The sequence below is a fragment of the Ischnura elegans genome, chromosome 8, assembly GCF_921293095.1.
Source record: "Ischnura elegans chromosome 8, ioIscEleg1.1, whole genome shotgun sequence".
In the NCBI taxonomy this organism is placed as follows: Eukaryota; Metazoa; Arthropoda; class Insecta; order Odonata; family Coenagrionidae; genus Ischnura; species Ischnura elegans.
The window spans coordinates 49,387,552-49,395,892 of record NC_060253.1 but is presented as its reverse complement, the minus strand read 5'-3'; positions in this window follow the sequence as shown (position 1 = coordinate 49,395,892).

Below are 8,341 nucleotides of genomic sequence, written 5' to 3'. Positions count from 1 at the left end.
CTTTTTCAGCTTAGTCATGAAATAAATCCTTTGTATATATTATTATTATTACAGAAAGGTCTTTTACTGTCATTCCAAATATGCTCCGTTAATACTGCACCTACAGTGATAAATGAGGTATCACTTTAAACTTTGAATCACCAGATTCTGACGAAAATGCTATCTTTATCTCAAATGTCACTATTCATTAATTTTGCTAAAAAGCTTCGATTATTCCATGCCGATTACTCGCTCGAGGTGTGTCGACTCGACACGTTTTTTTATTCTATACATCAAAAAAAGGTTTAAAAACCCGTTAAACCCATAACTAAACCAAAGAATGGTAACATAAACATTCAAAAATATTTTTTTTAATCTAATAAGTATGAAGAATGTTAAACGTTCTCTAAAAGATAAATTGGGCGTTATGAACTTAAAAGATTACGTACGTAAAAAACAGAAACATATTATTCAGTAACAGCCGTCATGATTGTTCTTTCTGGTAACAAACTCTGTCGCCTGTAATGCATATTTTTTGTATATTTTTGCAAGAAAACGTTCCGGCACTGGTAAACAAAAGACATAATACTTAAATAACACTTTCGTCAATTTTGGAGCCCGAAAATTTCTTATATATACATTAGCAACCAAAAAATTGTGATAAAATGTAAATAATAAGTTTTAATAAAAAAACACACACACTTCTAAAAAAAAGCTTAGGAAAGTACGTTCCGGCCCTGCTAATTTTGTTATGACGTCACTGCCTGACACTGTGAAAGAGCGAATTTTCGCACGGGTTACCTAGTTGAACAATAATAGGGAATTATCACAGTTTTAATTTTTCACATTAAAGATTTCCATCAATCATCTCGTACAAAATCCATTTAAATGCATATTTTACAAAAATAATAAATAAAAACGATGCGAGAATCAACCAATAACTTGGTCATGAAAATATTGCTGTACGTATTTCACGATGTTTCAGTAAATATTGTGCATCGTCACTACGCATTTCCGTCGTCAATTGGGAGTCGGATTACAATCCAAATTGATCGAAAAGAGAAATGAAGAATAAATATATGTAAGCTGTCAATTAGCAATGAATACCGTGTATTCATTGCTAATTAACTTTTTATATCGCACTATGCCACCGTCACAGCACATTGAGCATAGTCATAGGATAGTACATACTTACTCTATGCCATAGAGTAAGCATATACTTACTCTATGGCATAATTCAAGGTTTGAGAAGCACCAGAAAAATAGACCAGAGTCAACCGAAAATTTTGCAATGGTATAAACTGCGCACAAATATTTTACTGCCGATATATACATATGTCAGTCTCAAAGTACCATTATAATTCCTAAAACTAATTTTTGTTGCTCACATGCATGAAATATGCCTCGTAAATTCCTGGAATATTCAGATGTTATTCTAATTACTTCGACCATCAGAATGCGGATTAAGGCAGAGGCACAGCTAGAAATTAAGGCTAAGAGGGGGGGGGGTTAGGCGCAACTTATAACACTGGGGGGTCTGAGGGTGTGGATTACCCGCCAGGGTAAGCGGGATGTGCGGGGGTCCCTCCCTTAAAAAAATTTTAAGATAAATGGCTAAAAATGGTTAGTTTTACGGCGAGGGATATTTTATTAATCCTTGCACTATTCAAAACAAGCAATATTAATCCAATTCTGTGAAATTCGTACGACGTCGTTCAAAAATCTGTACGACCAATTTGCTATGCACCCGATCGCCGAGAGGGAATTATGGATAGGAAACACAGAGCCATGATAGGTTGACGCACCGAATTATCACCAATCGCGATGACACGGCGAATACGAAATATTTACTTGATTCAGTAGGAATGTATTTTGGCTCTTTTTCGCGCGAAATTTCAACCATACCCAAAAAGAAACCCTATTACCTTGAAATTTGGTCTTGTGGTTACGTTAGAGATGTTAGTCATCAGTTATTATTTAATGAAAGTCAGAAATTGCGTTTATTTCTCCCGAGATTGACGTTTTTCCACAATTGTGCGTCTTTTTCTGTTGGTGGTTCCTCTCTCTCCTCGGTGTGATGAGGCTTACAAAAATTGAAATTGTTTACCGTGCACGGCAAGTTGCGGAAAGATAACCATATGCGAGAGCTTGTGTTATTTTGGTGCAAACTGCACCAAAAATGTTGGGGGGAAATTGTATGAAGGTACTGATGGGACACCCTATTCGAATGTAAGCACATCACACCAATTTTTATAGTATTTATGCTTGTAATCTTTCCGTATTTTTGCTCGCAACCCTGATATCCTGAGTTCTCTGAAGAAATGTGGTAAAATATTCCTGCAAGCAAAGGAATTGGCAGATAGTCCGAGGAATGAAATGATATTCTGCTCCCAAAATGGCCGTACTAGCTAATAATTTTGCGTTCTTTTGATTGCCTGTTATAAAACTGTCAAATGATCGTCAATTTTTCGCTTCATACTATTGGGCCGCGAGGGTCCCATGAAGCGGGCTGGCTCCTCCGAGGCCCTTGAAGGCCTGCGCTCAACGAGTCGTTGTGTCCTTGAGGAGAAGTTCATCAAACCAGCAGCAGTCACGCCGGCAATGGCTGGTGTCGTGCGGAGGAATGGGGTTCGACCCCTGACGCGCATTTTGTCGAAGCGCGTTATGCCTAATATGGCGGAGGCTTAGTATCTTTTTTCAGAGGTGTTTATTTTCTCTTTGTGGAATACTAAATTCTATCATTTGTTTGGAAATAAGTCTATTTGCGCGGAATTTTTGAGCGGTTAGATATTTATATATACAAGAAAATTGAAATTTCTCCAGATCGAGAAGGCTAAACGATGACGGAAAAATTAAAAAAAATAAAATTTTAGGTTCAGCTTACTTGCATAAATTTCTAAAAGAATCTTATCAATATTTATCGATGAAAAATTCAATGGTTCTAATATTCACTGAATGTGTTACTTAATACTTTCTACCAGAGGCTAATAATTATAATTTTGAAGCAATTCGAAATTTTTGACGTCATTTAGGCTTTGAAGAGTTACATTCTATCAAAAATTTATTTTAAGAAGAGAAGAAGAGTTACATTTTATAAAATAATGATCCAATTCGTCGTAATGTTACATATTGTTTGTGTAATTGAAGATTTTTTTTCCTTCAACTATAGATAACGTTCGGTTCTGTGGGAGGTAAAAATCTGCAGATATCACAGTATTTTTGCGTAAATCGCTCGCGGCAATCTATTTTAAGGAATGGCATTTTTTTAATTATTAGCATTTTCTTATTTTTCATGTTAATCCATTATTCCTTTTTATTATAATATTTTATGTAGACGATGATTCATTTTAGCGAGTTCTCCTGGGATAAATCAGTTTTAACCCTTTAAGGCCCAAAGGACATATCCGTCCCAAAATTTTGAAAATCTCTCAAAATTAAATGAAAAGGTATTGAATAATAGGCTATTGGCTTCTAGTTTTTAATTCTTTTGCGATATCCTTAACAGTGGCGCAGCGAGGGGGGGTTTGGGGATAACCCCTCCCCCCCAAAAGCTCAGAGAAATTTTTAAGTTTAATTCATTCCACTTATTTGGATTAATATTACTCAAAAATACTGTAAATATTAATAAAATATCCCTCAGAAGGCCGCAAAACTCACTATTTTGAACCATTAAATGAAAAATTTTCTAGGGTAGGGCCCCCGCACCTCCCGCTTACCCTGGCGGGTAATCCACACCCTCAGACACCCCAGTGTTTTGCGCCTAAAACCCCCCCTAGCCTTAATTCCTAGCCAGGGGTGCCGACTTACAAAAAATATTGGGGGGGCCCAAACCGGGGACCTTGCCCTGGTAAATTTTATAAGTGGTGAATTTAAAGTTTTTTAAGCATTTTAGAAGAGTCATATGATCAACATTAGAACTCTGATCACTCGAATCTCGATATCTGGAAACTCCGGGGAAAATCGACAAGCCTGACAAATTTTTTCCTCGCATCTGTAACGAATTTTTGGGGGGGCTCAGACCCCCTCAGGCCCCGTGGAGTCGGCGCCACTGTTCCTAGCTGCGCCCCTGATCCTTACGATATTGTTACATAGTTTCCACATTTTTAAGAACTTTCACTTGAAATGCTGTTCACGAAGTGGAAATTTGATACATTATAACAAAGCAGTGACAATGGTCAGTTATAACAATAGACTTTCGGTTTATCCTTAAGGTGTACCTATCCTGAGGAGTCAGTACGAAAAACTCCGCATTTGTGCTTTAATTTTCACAAAATTAGTGTTGTTATGTCATGGGACACATATGTCCCTATCGACCATAAAGGAGCGAGAATTGTTATTATTTCTCGTTCCAGACTGTATCTCAGAAACCATTAGAGATACCGCTTTCATGTAAATGTTATTGGAATCTCCGCATTAATATTAGCCTAAAAACGTATTTTGTTAAGCAATCTAATGGCTGCAATATCTATGGGCCTTTGAGGATTAATTTCTCGCTACATCCTAACCATGAATATGCAATGCGTTTTAGTAGAGGTCACAGGTAAATTATATAATTATATTTTGGTTACATTGGAAGGGAACTCCTACAAGTGCGCGCGTAAAGTTAGGGTTGGCTCGGATGAGCGGTTTCTGACTTGGGTTGCCGCCAACCATGCTATTAACATACAAGAGTTTATTTTGGGACGGAAAAAATATAGTTAGTTATGAGCTTGTGTCGTATTTTTACCTCCTCTGCACAATCATTTACAATAGATACTCATGTAAAATAATAAGGTAGACTTTGACCGATTGTAATTCGCTAAATAAAAACTAAGAATTTCTACGTATGATATTTTTGCTGCAGCCAGTTATGACAGTATTCTGCTTGTTTTTTGTTCATACATGTAACAACATAGGTAATATTAATTAGTATGAAGCTAAATGAATGTCGTAGCTTTATTTTTGGAATATACTCGAAGATAATAATGATTATTTGATTTTTCTAGCAATAAAAATATTTTCCCCTTATACCCTACGTAAGTGCAGAGTGCTGTATCAACTACATTCCCTGTCCACTCATTCAGTGGCAAATTAATGGACATAGAGAATTGTAGGCAATACGGCCAATTGTAGGCAATCTATTTCTTTCCGTGGATTGTTCGTCACCACGAAGATTTTTTGAAGCTGTTCCAAAAGCCAAAACTGGATTAGATTCCGGTATCCTTCGATCAAATTAAACTGCCTATATCAACCATGGTTACAAAATCTATTTAGAGGCTTTCAATATACATGATTAGCATAGTACTGAGGCCATTAGAAAAAAGCAGGTTTATTTTGTAGGGTACGTTGGCCTGTTTTGTATATTTTTCTACAAATTATTTTGGATCGGTATTTTCACACCGTATATAAATCCTCCAAATAAATTGCAAGTGCCTGATAAAATATTTTACGTTTTTGTAAAATGGGTTGCGTACCCGTAGGAGCAGGGGCGCAGCTAAGAATTAAGGCTAGGGGGGTTTTAGGCGCAACTAGTACATAGATTTGTGGGGTATTGCATACCCGCCAGGGTAAGTAGTTGTTGCGGGGGCCCTACTCCAGAAAAATTTTAAGAATAATGGTTCAAAATGGCGAGTGTAAGGCTTTCTGAGGGATATTTGATTAATGCTAACACTATTCTATAAGTAATATTGATCCAATTAAGTAAAATGGATTAAACATAAAAGTTTCTCTGAGCTCTGTGTGGGTTTTATCCCCCAAAACCCCCCCCTCGCTGCGCCACTGCATAGAAGACACTTCCTCGCCCGTTGAAGTCTCCGCTGCATGACGGGTTGTGTGACTTAGGAGTCCAGACTAGTCCGGGGGAGAGTGACAGAATTCACCCGTTGAGGTCTCCGCAAAATTTTATATTCTATACCCCGCCTTAGACGGGTGATTTCAGAACCATTGTTGGATAAGGAGACACATATAAGCACCAGGGGCGCAGCCAGGAATTAAGGCTGGGGGGTTTAGGTGCAACTAATACCGGGGTGTGTGGAGGTATGGAATACACACCAGGATAAGTGGTAGGTGCGAGATTAATACATTGCGGAATTTTAAGATAAACGGTGAGTTTGGTGGGTGGTGAGTTTTACGGCTTTCTGAGGGATATATTATTAATCCTTACACTATTCTATTAGTAATATCAATCCAATTAAGTAAAATGGATTAAATTTAAATATTACTCTGAGCTCTGGGGGGGGTTTAACCCCCAAAACCCCCCCCTCGCTGCGCCACTGATAAGCACATAGTATGCATCGTGTATCCATTGAGCATCCAAATAAATAAACACATTCCATGTTTATTACGTCACGGAATTTACCAAAAAATCAAATTTTCCTCCATTTGGACATAATAACAATGGAAGGTGATTGAAATTTCTGGTTTTTGGAATTTACCTCTGGATCATTTCCGTTCAGCCACCTCTGTGCAAAATTTTAGCCCTCAAGCTATTCTGGAAGTGGTGGGGAACTCACACACATGAATAAGTGAGGCAGTCGGTCACACATCCCATTGAATATGCATAACACCCCCCCCCCTACTATTACAACCCCCTGGATGGCTGCATCATCCGGCCCTGACTTGTGTGGCTGTTAAGATCATGCATTATTGACAAATGACTGTGCCTTCCTGGCTCAGAGATGTTTTTCTGCCTTGAACCCCATGTCCTGCTATATTCAATTTAACTATCTATTTTAGCCATGGTGATAAGAAATACTTGCTACCTCTCAAAATATACAAAATGCTTTAAACTAGCATTGTTAGAGAAAAGAGCAAAAGGAAAAACCAGAATTCCCACCTAATTTAATTCTTTTAGGCGGAAGAAGAGGGAAAGCCAGGGTTTTCTGAATTTTTTTCAGACCTCAGCATCCACTAAATTTTCAGCCCTGCTCCTTTTCCTTTATGGCCAGTAATTTGTATACTTGAGAGAGTCAGTTATGCAAGGGGTTTTCTTGGGTATGCACTCACCGCCCTGCACTGGCTAGGTTAGGAGACTTTATAGGATATGATGGATAGAAATAATTGACAAGCAACACTTCCCATTCTTATTTGCTCATATGTTACTCCCTTGAATGAAACTTAATTGTTTGAAATTCCATCGGTTCTGAGGAAATTTTAAACCAAAGAGCAGAGTAGATAGAGGCAACAACTTCAACCCAGGAGTAAGATCATTGCTGAGAATAATAACTCCAGCATCAGCACGGTCAAAAATCATCCCTCAGCATGTGGCTGAACCCAAATCTTCCAATATTAAAGCACTTATGTTGGTTTCATGGGCTCACAGTACCATTTGAATGTCTTTTGATCAAATGGAGTCATATAACAGTGGAGAAGTATAAAGGACATTCCATGCCTGTCCTTCCAATGGCATCCACCAATAGCTTGTATGATATGTGGCATAATGCGATGGAAGTTCTTAATACATATAAGTTAAATGAAACATTGCAATATTTCCACAGAATTTATTCAAACAAGATGAGTTTCATTGCCACAACAACATTTTCAAATTATTATTATTACATGTGCAGCCATGTGCCTCCTTAAATACTTCCTGTTACAAAAGGAGAGGAGGGGTAAGAGGAAAGATGAGGTTTGGGTGTCGGAAAGTAGGGATATTGAAGATTGCGGGAGAATGGGTCATTTTTATGTTCTCAAGCAAGAGGAAGAGGGGGAAGAAAGGTTCCAGGGTGAGGGTATCAGGCACATCTTCATTGTCTTCTTCAGCCATGGCGCAGCGAGGGGGGGCTTTGGCGGGTAAACCTCCCACCCAGAGCTCAGAGAAATTTTTAAGTTAAATCCATTTTACTTAATTGGATTGATATTACTCATTGAATAGGGTAGGTATTAATAAAATATCCCTCAGAAAGCCATAAAACTCACCACTTGGAACCATTTATCTTAAAATTTATCTGGGGGAGGGCCCCAGTATCTCCCAGTATCCTGGCGGGTATCAATACCCCTCAGGCCCCCAGTATAAGTTGTTTCTAAAACCCCCTAGCCTCAATTCCTAGCTTCATCCATGTCTTCAGCGTTGAGGTCGTCAGGGCGGAGTCCTCATTCTAGATGATCTCCTTCTCCTGGGTGTTGACCCCATGTCCGTCTTCTATGGCATGGGGGGAACAGTGTTTGGGCAAGGATGTGTATTAAGGGTTGGTAGAAAAAAATACCTTGGATTCCAAAGATTTTTTGGGGGTCAACGGGGAACGTTAGAGCGCAAGGGTCCAACCTCATAGTGTTGTGGAGATATGACATCTGCCAAGGTAATCTTTTATACATTTAAAGTCTGGCAACCCATGCATTGACTTTGACAAAAGCAGCTGTATATTTTGGATGGAAACGTTTCCAG